Genomic DNA, 13402 nt, shown 5'->3' with positions numbered 1-13402 from the left:
TCAAATTAGTAATGGAGTCATCTTATATGACACATTTTCACATCGCAGCTTGTTCAAGGGTGGCGGTGGGGTCATCATTAGATACTTGTATCCCGTGGGATCACAGACAGCCAGCAAGCCCTGGAATCTCCCTTCAAAAACTGGCTAGGTGAAAACACCTGTCGTCCCAAACAATGAAGAAAATGACAAACAAGCTAAGATTTTGCCACAGGGATGGATATGGTGAGCTATGTCATTTCCCATGTGTGTTAGTTAGGTGTGGTCATGTGAAACTATGTCGGATTACGCGAGGAATGGGAAAAAAATCAGGCATAGTTACAGTCTCATTCATAGTTGGGTTTTGAAACTTAGGCAAAGTCTATAAAAAGTGCAGAAAAAAGTGCATTTGGGTTGTTGGGTGAGTAACAAATAGTAGTGCTTTTTTCCTAAATTATAACATGCACTGTTTAAAAATTTGTTTAAAAAGTGATGACAGAATTAACCTCCAATAATTTGATATTTGTTTGTTGAACTCAATTATAAATAACAAGCCATGGGGTCAGGGTATGAGAAGAGGTTTTGTCATAACTTACTTCCAGGAGCGCGTGATATGGTTAGGAACAAAAAAACACTCATTTGACCTGCTATAGAACTGTCTGACAGCTGAAATTGGCCACTGTGTTCTTATTAGTGCGGTTTCAGATGGAATGACGTTAAGTCGCTTGGGACATAAGATATTAGACTTATGATTCTTTATTTATGTCAACGGTATTGTACAGCCGCTCTGCAATTACCAGGAGATTGTGCTTTCTGTATCTGTGTCATTCAGTCATCCACAGAACAAAATGATGTGAAAAAATGAAGACTCATTCCTTTTGGGAAACCCGAGCCTGAGGGCTTGAGGGGAGGGAGGTGTCGGAAAAAAAGAAAATACTTTGTCCTCATGTGTCGTGTGTTTGTATCATGTGTATCTGGGGAGGGAGGATTGGTGGTGTTTCGGGGGGTTGGAGTCACGCTGGACGACTATCATTAGACAGCTGACGGCGAGGAGCTCGGCTGAGCTGTTTAAAACAATAAGAAATAGGCAGCAAAGGGACAAGAGACGAAAGTCTGTCGCTGCGTTGATGCAAACATGTCATTTCTCTCTCGCGCTCTCTCCATCTCCCCTAATTTCTCCCGTTACTAGCAGATGGACAGTGGGGGACAGGGGTGAGCAGCTTCTTGGAGTCCATTGTGGGCTTTTGATATTTAAACTCAGCCTCCTGGGCCCTCAGGGGACGCCCGATTGTGTCTATTGTTAAGAAAAAAGTGGGCCAAGAAAGAGAGAAATAAAGAGTGGGGGATCAGATTGACATTTAAGGGAGGGAATGATTGGTAAGATAAAAAATGAAGAAAACGATCTGATATTTCTTTTTGGTTAGGCCAGATTGGAACAGTAAAGTGTTTTGGGTAATGTGCTAAATATAGTGATGTGATAGGCATGATTAGGACATAGAGGTCATGGTTAGAGACGCATTTATTATCGTAAAAATTAAAATAACAAATGTGTACTATATGTGTGGGTTATCAGGAGAGGTCATGAAATAATGATTGACTAGACAATCTTCAACTGCTAGACAATAAGTAAATAATGTTTTTTGTATTAGCCACTCAGCATTCAGACTGATTTCTTTTGGAATATTGTCTGCTGCTAATACCGTCTCTAGGTTCCAGTCAGTTTATGCGCAAATCATTTCATGTCTCAATTCACCTCAGCGATTACTGCTCAATGATCAGGCAGCCCAGATTTCGTGTGCCAGATGTTTGCCGTGAGTTTTTTGGGGGAAAACCAGCCAAATTTCACAAGGTCCCATCTGTACATCACGTTGCACAGAAAGTGGTTAGAGAGTGAGCACACTGGCAACACAAAGCACATTCAGTGGTGTGAACTGGAAAGTGTCCAGCCTCTGAGATGACAGTTCCCACTAATTTGGTTAAAGAAACCATCAAGTCACTTTTTTATGAATCAGTACAACTTATGATAAATGGAAAATCTTATGGTTACAGTATAATGAATAATCAGTTGGGAAATATTTTTAGAATTTATGTATGTGAGCGGCTAAGGACGATTTCAATTATTTATATATTTATGAATATCCGTGACCTGTAGTGAGCTCAATGAAAACAAAGAGACTTTAATTATTCATTCAGACATTTGTTGAATGAAATCATGGACTCATTAGTCTACAAAAAAGAGTAGCTCACTGATTTTGTTGTCATTTTTATGCTATAATACCATACATTACCCAGAGGCCACATATTGTGCTATACGTCATAAGGACATAAAGCACCACAAATTGTAAAAATCTCTACAAAAAGCTAAGATGTTTTGCTTTCATATAGCAAATAAGCAACAATAAAAAAACGAAATCATCCTCCAAGCTAATATTGACCTTAGGCCAAAAAAGGCCAGTTCAATCACGTCGGTTACATTGTTTAGCGGTGCAGCTCCGCTTTTATGATGTTTTAATTGGGTCACCATGGGCTAGCGGCTAATGTGTTTAGACAGTCCTATATCCTGAGCATTGCTAAATGGCTTATCTTTGCAAAGGTCAAGAAAGGAGGCTTTGATAATGTCGGGGTGTCCATCAAAACATCTCATTTTCTTATTCATTGTATTTCTCATATCCCCTGTCCTGGCATTGCTTTTAATTAGCCTAGTGTCTCCTTTTAAGGCATGTTAGTAGATCCGTTTGTCAATGTGATTGCCGGTAGATGACAAAGATTGCTCTTTCTGTTTGCGAGGTTACGACACACACAGTTTATTTGTCCTTCTCCGGTGCCATAACCTAAAGGTCAGTGTCACCACAGCTGTTCCGAAGGTCATAACAGCCAGTGCCTTTCAGTTTTTATGTGGGTGACTGTAGTTCCGGTGCTCATGACCTAATGCACCATCGATTCAGATTGGAGGAGTGCATGAAACATTAAATGAAAAATGGCTCAGCACTTTTCTCGCCGGGACATACGATGCACAAAGATGAAGAACGGCTGAGCTTACCTGGGGGAGGGGAACCCATAACAGATTTATGTCACCATCAATACATGATATATATGGCACTGTATGTTTCTATGCGTTTCGAATGGAGCGTGATTACTCCATTGATGGGGTTTTTACAGGGCTGGATTCAATATCTGTTTCCTGAATGTCACCCTCCATCATGCTCAAGTTTAATGTGGCTCTGTATGAGAAAATGGAAAAGTCTCCAGAGGAAAAGCACATTTAACACCAACGTTGAATGTATTAATCTAAGAGTAAACTTAAAAAAGAAAATTCTGTCATCATTACACCCACCCTTGTTTTTCCAAATCCGTATAATCTTGTTGTTGCACAATGTTTGGAAGAATGCTTGAAACAACAGTTCTCGGCCACCATTGACTGCTCGACCTGAACATGCCAAGTGGTTCTGGAACATGAAGTGTGGAACGTGTGGAACAGCCAAGTGGAACATTTCCTCAGGACAACATATTTTATTAACCTAAGGACATATTTTTAATAAATAAAACCTAAACCCACACCAAACCACAACCATAACTTACACCTTAAATCAGAGGGAAGCGATACGTGAAAAACATAGAAGCACCTAATCCTGGTTGGATGATTACATTTAAAATAAACTGTAAACTTATTTCTGAAATCTGATTGGTTGATTTAAATTTTCTCCCAGGGTCAACATGATTTTGTTCTAAGGATATCAACCACTTGGCAAAAACAGGAGAGCAAGCATTGACTACCATAGTAGGACAAATGACGATGGTAGTCAAAAGTGCCACAGAACTGTTTGCTTTTATTCTTCAAAATATTTAATTTTTCACTTAAAAAAAAAAGTTTTCAACAGAACAAAGACATTTTTCCTACTATGATAGTCAATGGTGGCCAAGAACTGTTTGGTTACAAGCGTTATTCCAAATATCTTTCTCTGTGTTTTCAGAACAAATACATATTTACAGATTTGGAACAACTTGAGAAAAACACAAGTATAACAGACAAGTAAATGATGACCGAATTAAAATTTGGGGGGAAGTTTAAAACAAAACGACAGAATGGATAAATTTCTAGGAATACTCCTCACACCCAAGTTTCTCTCTGCATGTTACATGTAGGTCAGATTCAGTGTCTGACCTCAAATCCACAGAAACCCAGTAACCTGTATATTGCAGTAGAGATGGAGTAACCCTTTCCTGTAATCACATTTAATCTATTAATTAACTAGTTACCTGCTTCTTTAAATGAGCATTAAATGTACGTTTGAAGGTGTTGTTTTGTATTTTGTGGATTTATGGACATCTCAGCCTGTTCGTTATATCTGATTAGCAGAGATGTGATAACCTTGGTTTGGCATAAGTGTTTTGTTCCTAGAAATAATAACCACGCCTGCAGGTGTTTCGCAGAGGGGGTTGTCTGTAATTTGACACATCTAATAACCTTATGGCAAACAGTGGCATCTCTAACCCTGTGTTTTCCCATGGCTCTGACCCGAATGACACTGCAATTGTGAAGACATTGTCGTCTGTTGTTTGTCTTGTGCTTCAAATGTGTTTTGTTTATTTTCTATTGTTTGAGTGCAAGGTATCTGATTTCACAAAATAGTTTTTTGATGCGATTTGATTTTTCAGTATTAATGTTTATGTATATGTAGTCAGTTAATGTACTCCAAATTATTTGTGCTGTGTCAGTTCTGTTTTTCCATCCCAGAACGGTAATAAGTTAATTTATCCTAATTAGTGTATGGAGAGAGACAACACTGTCCAGAGACATACAGTACAAATTGTAATGTGAAATCTTTCCATGCTTCATAGATGTCGACATCAAAAATAAAAATGATGTCATCTTTTATTCATCGCCATGTCATGTTTATGATTATTTCTTCTGTGGAAGCAAAATAAGATATTTTGAGAAATGTCTCAGTGGTTTTGTCTCAATACAAGCGAAGTCCATTGAGTCCAATGTTGATTGGCTACCAGCATTTTTCTTAATATCCACTTTCGTGTTCTGCATAGAATAGAAAGTCATACAGCATTGTGGTGACATGAGCGTGAGTACATGATAGATTAGACCCATTTATATTTTTTGCATAGAACATCTTTTATTATACCCTAATAACGACTTGTAGCTTTGAAAAGGTTTCAATGCTTTACTCCATAACAGGTGTCCATTGAGCCCCTTGGGAACTTACATCATTAACAATGACCTCACACAACAGATCTGTTTTAGGCCTAAACCCACATTAAGTTATACTGTAGAACGGAAGCTTTTAATGGATATCGAACATTTTCTGAAAATAAAACTGTCCTTATTTTTGCATATTATTGATCTAAAGCAGATGTTATGATCCTTATGGCACAGATGGCTTGTCTTAGTTGTGTTATTACGTATGCAGGACTGCCTTGTGGTTCTGCAGTCCAGCTGCTTTTCCCCATTGTATTCATAGACGTTGGTTGTGTATGTGTGTGTGTTTGGGGGATATGTGTTTGCGCGCTGGCGGAAGACCAAAGCTTCCTCATACAGACTTCTTGAGGGCAGATCAGGGCCCCGCCAGCAATTAACTGAAGAAACGAAATCATCCTACTGTTGAAAGCAGCTCATGTTGTGTGGTGGGGTGGGGGTCAAGGGGCGTGAAACGGGCCTGCGCGTGACAGCCGCCGTTTGACCGACAAGCATGGAAGGGCTTTTGTTAACACACACTCTGATTCAGCCCTTTGTTAGTGCAGATGTAAGTAGGTATGGGGGCTAAAATGAAGGACGACCCTAGGACTTAACACACTGGATGTCAAATCCAGAATTGATTCTTCAGCCAGCACTGTGTGCTCAGGACTCTGATCTTTGGCTTAGTTTAAATTGGAGAGTTGTTTGTGTTACTTTTTCAAATTCTTCAATCATTGTTACAGACCTAAAATAACCTAAAAAAAAGTTTATACAATCTACTAAGGCATAGTATATTTATAAAAGGAAGTTTTGCCTAACAGTCCCTTTAGACATGGTCAGGCATGTAGCGGTATAAATGTTTGAATATCACGATCATTGCCGGAACGATTATTATCACAGCATACCGTTTTATTGCAGTATCAAATTTTGACACAAAACAAATGTGTTAAAACTTATATTGTTGGCTTCTCTTAAAGAGAAGCGGTCTCTATATATAGGTCCGGATAATACTTGTTTTAATATATAATATTTAATCAATTGTGCCCAGTCGAATATGTATATAAAAAGTTAACATCTAATTATTTATCAGGCCATTTATTTTAATTCTGAAAGCTGCAGAATCTATGAAACGTAGAAGGCCATGAGAAAATGTGTTGAAGGCTCTGGTGCTAAAGCGAAGTCCTAAAAACTACTAACAACAAAATGTAACAACTGAAAGTACTTTATCATGAGCAGAACTACTTACAAAATTACTAACAAGTGTTCTTTCCATGCCATTTAAACTAAAACTGATTCTAAATATTATTTCTGATTATAACATGATTCATTATGAAGTGCTCTTAACATGCTGATTAGTAATGCTATTAATATTATTAATATCAATAATGCAAAATGTAGAAAGAAGACATCATGTTGTATAATCTGTCACAAACCTATATAGCAAACAGTCAACTGACTGACAGTTAAAAATACTTTGAGGCCACTTCTGCATTTTCATTTACTTAAAGGCTGAGTAGGCAATCCTGTCCAGAAACTTTTTGACATGCTGGTTGGAAGTTTATTGACATCCTGAAAGCAATTAATAAGTAAAACGAAACATTGTTATTTTTACAAATATATATCTTCTGTGAAAGGCGTAGGGTCAAAAAACATTTCTCTGAAGGCAACGATACGTCATGTATACATTGTCAGTCAGCGTATTTTGCATCCCAGTGCGCACCCTGTTCACGCAGTCATCAGCGCGCTCATGTGCTATGTGCTGGCAGTGGGACGTTGAGCGGACAGAGAGCAGGTAAATGGAGATTTTCGTTATTGCAGTAATGTAATTCACTCTGTACTGTAATGTTTTCTCACCGGTGAATGTGACATGACTTCATTGGAACCGACAGTGGAAGACAGGACTGGAACAGCTTCTGGTCTGTGCGCGTGCTCATGTGTTTTGAAGGAGGTGTGTTATAGCAAGCATTTTGAGAGGCTTTTTAAAATCCAGAGACACCGTAAAATCGGACTGTATGTGGAAAGACCTTTACAGTAAAAGTGTGCATATTTTTACCTCCTCTTGGTGTCTGCAGGTATGCGACGAGTCTCTGGCATGAGAAACAGGAGCGTAAAGGGTTAAAATGAAGCGCGTTTGACACTAAATGAAGATATTAGAAGCTATAGCGTCAAAATATAATCACTAAAATGTCCATGAGTGCGCGTGATGTGATCAGCGCAGTTAGCTAGAAGCGCTGCTCAATTTAAACTACAGGAATAGTCTGATGATTTGGATGGTTAATTATATCTTGCAGTCCGGATGGAACAAATTCAAGCTGGGTCAAAACCTGTCATCCGGTTGTATCTGGACTGTTGCTTGTCAGTGGAAGGGCGTTTGTCTTTTCTGTACTCAGAATTGGAGCAGGAGGGCGAATGTGGCCATTTTCACCACCCTGGGAGCGTTTAAAAACGCAAATATTTGTATCTGCTTTTCAGGTGGTTGACGTGCCATATGTCCCGACATATGTTATCTGTCGGCTGGTACAAGTGTGCTAACCTGAGTATGTGCGCGCAAGTCTCTGGTTGTGTGCACGGGGCATCGGTGCAGAACTCGATAGGGAGAGCAGAGGAGTATTGTAAACGTACAACCATATACACACAGAAATGTCATGCCGCCGATGTAAATAAGTTAATAACATAATGCTATTTAGTTTGTTTAATAAAGGAATAAGGTATAGAAATGTTCTATAGGAAACATTCTCTTGTGATCTGGCACTAAATAGAAACTAAAATTAACTTGACCTTTAAGGGGTGGGTGCCGCTTAAAGTAATGGTAGGGGAAACACTGGCTCCATCTATCAGTTTCAAACAATCTCCAAATCCAGTGGTACATCCACCGTTTATCTAACATTCCTCACCGAAATGCAGTGAACAAACAAACACAGCTGAAATTCGCAAACGCAGTGCTCTCTCTCTATAGCTCCAGCTGGTTGACATGTGCACTCCTTCTCCCGCTCTCCCTGGTTGACGTGTGCACATACTCTTTCATCTGGCACTTGCGGGTTGACGCATGGGCGTGCTTTCCGGGAGAATTGTACAATAAGCGACTAAGAAAAGCTGTTACAAAACTGATTTTCATGTTTGAAACAAACTTTCTCAAACCTATACAATTGACATTGGGAGTGTATCAAGCACAGATATACTACGTCTTACGTCCAACTCATTTTTTGACAAGTTGACCATGTCAAGCATGAGAAGACAGCAAGTTTAACATTGTAAAGAAGTCAAAATGCATGAGAAACAGTTGCACATCCCCTTTAATAATACGTTTAACAATGTTTAAAAAAACAAAGAACCCTAGAACATTTAAAGATAAAAATGTTAAATGAATATAAATATAGCGAAATGGTAAAAATAAAAAAACTTTCAGACTGATTTAATTTAAGACATTTTCAACCAATATTTTTGGGGCTGACATGATGTTGTCCATATTCAAGTCTTATAATCTCTGTTTTTGTTATAACACCTTTCATTATGATTATTTTAGTATATATAGTAACTTTCATGTAATGTCTTGTTTCATTTATACTCAAACCATTATTGTGACGTATTGTGAATACCGGCACATCACGATTACAGTAAAGTTGCAATATAGTACATTATTTATTGCCTTTAATGGGTTTGCATTTATATAATGGGTACTAAATATAAAAAAAACTTAAGACCAACCTCCTTGCGCTAGAAGATGCCATCCTTGACATATAAACTGTCTGGATATTATTCATAATGTGTCCCTCTCTGTGGTGCTTACTGCTTTGGCTGGAATATCTAATGTATCATCTGTACATTAGTATTATCATTTCAGTTTAGGTCATTTGTTCCTCCCTAGTCCATTCCTCTTTCAGTCTCTATAAGTCATCTCTTATATATGCTCTTTGCAGGTTTTTCAAATAACACTTCTGAGAAACGGCCTAATTCACCCAGAACATTTAGATCCAAACACGTTGACATTTTACACCTCTAACAGCCCTGCTGTTCTTGGCCTTCATTGAATTACAGATTCTGTCTATGTTCCTGTTCGAGGGATGTGCCGGCGGCTTATTGAGGAAAGTCACAGAGCCAGGTACCCTGCTGTTGGAGTGATTGTGTTTATGTCCAAGGCTGTGGCCTACCTGACATCTGTTCTGTGGTTGGACTGGGCACATAAGCCTAACCTTTGACCCTTCAACTATTTAATGGTTTACATAAGTGATGATGTCATGACCCTGTTCATGAAACACTTGCAACTAATAAAGACTATGAATTGAGTTTTTTAGCTGATTTTTTAATGTAAACTCTAAACTTTACAGTATTGTGTTATACAAATATTTTGGTTTTACACACAACAAATCCTAGTACGTAGTTTTATTGGGAAGTGATTCTCTGCCCTGAGGAGCTTCAATAAATGTTGAAGCAAATCAATAGAATTGATCCGGACCAAATTTATGGTGTTTCGGGTCATAGAAATTCTCTTTATTCTTGCTTTGATTTTCCAGCTTTATGTGCCTGTTAAGTAAGAGAGAGAATTGAGTCAGAGAAGAAAGACACGGTTGTCTCAAGAGTGGCGAGACAAATGTGGATGTATCTGCTTTGGCAGCAGCTGCTCTGAAGGACCACTATTAATCTGACCCCCTGACCAGCTCTGTACACAGCAGGATAAGTGGAGAGTGGTCTTCAGATCAATGGATGGTTTGACAGAATAAGACAGAATGTGTTTAGAAAGGCACAGACCTGGTAAACGAAGGACCAGCTGTTCCTAAGAGCTCCTCATTTACAGGATCAAGGAGTGGTTGGGACATACTTTACATCACATTTATATCAGAGGTCTGTTTGGCATCATTGAATTGGTTTTAATGTTTTCTCTGCACTTGGTAGGGTTTAAAGAAACAGTTCAACATAAATGATTAGTGATTACAGCCAAGTTTCCCTTAGTGAACATCAAGCATGCTCACTATAGTGTAAAAATTGCTAAAGAATAACTAACAGTAAATCTATACTATGTCCATTATGTTGCTTAGGCTATACAAACGGTTTTATTGTTGATGGATAAACAAGATCTTGTCGGTGGTTTACCCCATGCCAAACAGTACTGAACATTTCAGAGTGGGATTCACTCCAGTGGGACTATCATGGACCAGTTTCAGCTCATTACTGACAGCTTTTCTATGTGCCCTCTCTCGAAATCTTGGCAGGCGCCTGCCTCTCCAAATGTGCTCTTCAGACCCCTTGTTAGCCTCTAATGAGCCGCCCCGTTGATTGCTGGGAAAGAGAAACAAAAAAGAAGTTAGTCCCGTTGCATCTTTCCCAACAACAAAAGGATGCCTCACTTTGCTCACATACCAATGACCATGATGCCCCACTATCGGTTGTCTTTGTCAAGCTCACGTCCTGTTCTGGAGATGCACAAACAACAACCTTTCTGTCTCTCTCAAATACAGCCATATTCAGCTGCCCTTTCTTTTCTTGTCATTTCTCTCTCTGTCTTCCACCCCCTCTCACTCTTTTTAACTCAAACCCCTCCCAGTCTCTCTGCCTTTGTGCCTCTGTTTGGTCGAGCGCTGGCTTAAATATTTAAACAATGCAATTAGTGTTACACCTGATGCAATTGAAAGACGGGCCTTTGTGACCGCACGCCAAGGGAACGGTGACGGGGCAGGAATGCCTTTGCTCAGGGCCTTTCATGTTGACATCAAATGAATACAGGTTTCTTAACCTCAAAACCAGTTACTGAATTAAGCTGCACTCACTAACCTTAATCACATTAATCGTACATAGACAATATGTATTTGTACAATATAAAAAATCTTTGTATACATTCTTTTACAGGAAAAATATTCTTTTGAGCTTTATGAAAGGGTTTATTCAAAGAGCTCTGTTAAAGGGATTGTTCACCTAAAATGGAAAATTCTGACATTATTTATTCAACCTCTTAATTTTTCAAACCTGTATGACTTCTTTCTTCTGCAGAACACAAAAGAAGATATTTTGAAGAACGTTGGCAACCAAACTACATTTGCCTCCATTGACTTTAACCCTTTTATTCTCTTTGGGGGTTGTAGTGTATAAAACAGGAGAAGAACTAGATAAATCTTCTTCTCACCAAAGTTATATGTTTGTACGTTTAAAGCCAGGTTAGCCTGTCTAGCGTAATAGATCATGGCATGTTTATGAGAGATTTGGAAAATTCTTATAATATATCCTTTTGGTTTTTAGATGAAATTTCTTAGAATTTAATTTTAGTTTTAATTTACTTCTTTAAAGGGGTGATAAGATGCCCACCTTACTTGGGTAAACATTTGGGCGGTCTTAGTCAAATCATACCATGAACTGATGTAGATTTGTGGGGGTGTGGTTACACGAGGCGATTCAGGCAGGTCTGGGTGAGCATTCGCTTCTTACATTTTTGCAATTTTACGTGTCTAATACAAGCATGGGCAACTTATTACACACCAAAGACACAGAAAAACATGTGCTCGCTCCATATGACCCCTTTAAATAAATTCAAATAAGAGTTTTGCATTCTTTGCTGTGAAAATTATTTTTTTCCATCCAAGCCACTCTTATTAAATCCTATAATGCATCTGTCTGACTGATCACATGCATATATCTAGCAGAGCTTGTTTACTTTTGGTTCTGTTTCTTTTGTTTGTCTCACTGTTTCCACGGAACGATTAAAATCTAATTTCTGTGCCAATCACGGATGAAATAAACCTTTTATTTAGTCTTGCTCTGTTTTGCATCTGCCAACACGGGAGCCCCCACAACAGACGTCACTAGAAAGGGAAAAAATGCGAAACATTCCTTACAATAAGAGAAACTCATTCTGCTCTAAACATGCTTTGAGGACACAGACAAAAACAGTTCAGCAACACACACAGTTTAATTTTTCAAATTCTTTTATTTGTGTAGCAGACAAGAGAAGCTGACACGGTGTTTAATCGAGCTTTGCATAGAAATTAGCGGTTAACTGTTATCTTTGTTCTTGACGTCCCGCTGAAAGACAGGCAGTCACAGATGAGACCTATTATCATAATTTAACACGACTAGTTGCTATAGAGATATAGATACCTGCAATTTGCAAACCAACATTGGACTAACAAGGTCAATGGTGCTGATTTGAATTAAGCTGGCCTGTCATTGACAGTTTTTTTGTTGTTTTTGGCTTTTACGTTTGTGATAAGATTAACTAACATCAGCTTTCATTTCTTTCTTCTGCAGAACACAAAAGAAGATATTTTGAAAAATGTTGCTAACCGAACAACGTCGGTACCTATTGACTTGCATTGGTTTTGTATCCATACAATAGAAGTGAATGGGTACTGGCGTTGTTCGGTGACCAACATTATAACAGAATTTCCATTTTTTACATGGACTATCACTTTTAAAGTCTTTATCGATTAACTTTTTCCCACACTCTCGTTGCCCGGTTGGCACTGGCATTTATTGATCTCTGTCTACATTAGGCTTCCCTAAGCACATACGGCTACCAATTTCATGTTGTTGACATTATATTGATATGTCAGTGGCAGGAGGGCGGACGTGGGGTGAGAAGCGTGTCCAGACATACACGAGGGTGAGACGCGGGTCAGATTGGAGGGTCAAGCTCAGAGAGAAAGCTAAGAGGAGGAGAGAATCTTCTAGCTCTGCCTGAGAAATACTTAATCCCTTCCAGCCGGCGAGAGTGGGGGAGGCCCGGTCGCCCCGGTTACATATATATATATATCATGTGCGCATATTTGTATCGTCCTCTGTGTGTGAACTTGTTTTATCATGAAGTAGTGTGAGAGCACATGTGTGTGTGGATTTTTGCAAAGGGGGGAGGGGTTTGCCCACAGGACTATTTATTATTCATGCAGTGGGCGGAGAAAAGGGGGAGTGGGAGGCGGCAGACGGAGGGATTCAGTGTTTGTGGTGTGTGAGGAAGGCATAGAGACAGAGAGAGAGAGAGGGAATGTCTGAGATAGTAAGAGCGTGTGGATGCACCAAGAGATAACTGACCCCAGAAGGCACATCATTAAGGAGCTACACATGCTTTACATCTTGATGACACAGAGAGTCTAAGGATTTTATACCAGGTGGCACATATAAGAGAGAGGAGTCAACTCTAATAGGAATGACAGGCCAGCTCACTCTTATCAGAACCGGAGACCTTGCCTGAGAGGTAATTTGGATTTGGTTTCTTATGCTTTTTGGTGGGTTCTAAAGGGGTCTTTCCTGTCACTGCTT

General features: G+C 39.1%; 1 protein-coding gene across 15 annotated transcripts in view; it reads left to right on the top strand.

The window, feature by feature from the left end:
- The window catches only part of nfasca (neurofascin homolog (chicken) a), a 64407-nt gene that overhangs the window by 4393 nt on the left and 46612 nt on the right, over positions 1–13402 (top strand). For 14 of the 15 annotated variants that reach the window (XR_008904988.1, XM_056734749.1, XM_056734760.1 and 11 more), the window contains exon 1: positions 13103–13337. The exons of the other annotated variant lie outside the window; for it this stretch is intronic. The gene's annotated coding sequence lies outside the window, so the exon portion shown is untranslated. Of the gene's footprint in view, positions 1–13102; positions 13338–13402 lie in introns of those variants that run through there. 15 annotated transcript variants of the gene reach the window in all.

Source organism: Triplophysa dalaica, chromosome 21 (assembly GCF_015846415.1).
Source record: "Triplophysa dalaica isolate WHDGS20190420 chromosome 21, ASM1584641v1, whole genome shotgun sequence".
Lineage (NCBI taxonomy): Eukaryota > Metazoa > Chordata > Actinopteri > Cypriniformes > Nemacheilidae > Triplophysa > Triplophysa dalaica.
This window is presented reverse-complemented; position numbering and strand designations above follow the sequence as displayed.